This window comes from Adiantum capillus-veneris, chromosome 4 (genome assembly GCF_014529385.1).
Source record: "Adiantum capillus-veneris isolate H3 chromosome 4, ASM1452938v2, whole genome shotgun sequence".
In the NCBI taxonomy this organism is placed as follows: Eukaryota; Viridiplantae; Streptophyta; class Polypodiopsida; order Polypodiales; family Pteridaceae; genus Adiantum; species Adiantum capillus-veneris.
Genome location: NC_140934.1, coordinates 49251643 through 49253832, shown reverse-complemented (window position 1 = coordinate 49253832; position 2190 = coordinate 49251643).

Below are 2190 nucleotides of genomic sequence, written 5' to 3'. Positions count from 1 at the left end.
GTCTATGTATAGAAGAAACAACTACTTGGTTGCTACAAAGGATTCTGGAAGGCGCTGGAAGCTTTAAATTTCCATTATGTGAGTGAGGTAGGCCTCAATATCCTAGGACCTTGGGTGTTTTAGTAGTGTGAGAACTCATAGTATAGGAATGCATCCTGCAGGCAAATGCACCTACAAAGGATCATGGAAGGCTTTGGAAGATTTAAATTGTCATTATGTGAGTGAGGCAAGCCTGGATATCCTAGGACCTTGGGTGTTTTTAGCAATAGTAGCACTCACAATAAAGGAGATTTTAAGAAATTGTTTCTTCATGACTTTACCTTTGCATCATGCAGGAAAATGCATCTAACACTTGGGGCTTTTTTGTGCAAAAGAACTTGCATTTGGCTCAGGGTCAGATCTCTTCTGTTTAATGATCACGATAGACTCGTTAGACTAGAAATTGTCCTCATGGAAAGTGGTTCTAGAAGCAAAATGATCAAATCAAGCAGCCTTTTGCAGGTCCCTGCAAGGCATCTGTTCAAGCTTTATTTTATCCTTAAATTTGCAATTAGAAGGTCTCAGAGAATTAAGAGGTAGCTTAGAAGCCAATGTTGCACAAGTTTCCAGGGAACTTAAGCGAGACGAGAAATTTTGGTAACTAGTAAGTTGGAGCTTGCCACAACCCTTTTACTGCCTCTTAACAAAATACCTTGCTACTTTGCTTTTATCTTGGACTTCTCCCTTAAAATATTGTCTAAGACCTCATGCATGTCAATAACTATATTCATAAATCTAGAAGACAACAATCAGATCCATGACATGTAGACATGTTAACCTCTCAATCAAGCTAACTTGCTTGTACAAGCACTTGGTAAATTCTCTGAAATGAACTCCGTTTTACTCAGATTTTCCGCTATAACTATGATTGTATCAATTTCTCTCTCAACCATAGATATCGTATTTCCTTAGAAACACTCTCAATGTGATGCAACCATTTTGAAAAGAGCTGACAACCTTCTATGCTTCCTTGGTTGATTTCTCTCATTTCATGGTCTTGTTTATCCAGACAAGCTCAAATTTTCGCTTGCAGCTTCCCTTAAACAACTAAACATCTACCTATTTCACATGAGCCTCATAGAATTGTCCCTTCTCTTGTTAGTTAAGTCTGGTAAAAAGGGGGGGGGGAGAGAGAGAGAGAGAGAGAGAGAGAGAGAGAGAGAGAGAGAGAGAGAGTGCATTTGTTCTCACTTGCTTTAGGCACTTGTTTTTTCTTGCTTACAAAAGTGGAGCTTTTTATGCTTTAGGAGGTTCTCAGATAGCATTGTAGGCTTACGAGGTTACTTTTTTTGCAAAATCTAGGTGCCAAGTTTCTGTTGGGCTATTTTTGAGAGAAGGTATGCCACATGGAATTGAATTATATATGTTTCGAGTATGAAGAGATTGCTTGTGTCTTAAGTATTCAATTTTCATAATGGTTCTAAAATCTCATTTTTTGTCAATTAAGTGTCAGGTTTGTAGTAGTGAAAGTAATGTGCATGGCATAATTTTTGTCTTTCACCATTGTTGATCTTGTATCAATTTTCTCGGATTTATCTTCGCTTGATTTTTTTAGAAACCCCCCTAATGATGATGCACCCATGTTTAGCAATTATCTTGTTAGGTTGCATCAAGCTATGGGCAACCCTACTTTGCAAGTCAAAGTTACCCAACAACTTTGTGCTTATGGGATTTCCCTTCCTCTCCAAGAGGAGAGAGAGTTTAGGAGGCCTCTTGATGAGACTCCCAAAAGAAGACTCTATCCCATAAGAGAGGAGGAATCTAAATAATAAGAAAGAAGTGAATCCCTAAGTTCCTCTAAAGATGTGGCTCCATGAAGACGGTGGTCTAGACTATCGCCCACTCCTCCCAAGAGGAAATGGTCAACCCATAGTCCTTCTCCTCATCACTCCAAAAGGGAAGAGAGGAAACAAAGGAAGAAAAAGTCAAGAAATAGGTCACCCTATTCTCCTTCTTCTTCAACTTCCTCCTCTTTCGATGAAAGCTATGGCTATTCTCCTAGAGAATACACGAGGGGAGGACATCGCAAATCATACCCTGCATGGCAAAGATCACAAAAGCTCAAGAAGTTCAAAGAGAGAGGAAAGAGTATCTCTTTTCTCACCTATGATGGCACCTTTGGTGCCACCAACAAAGTATTGTCCTTCATCC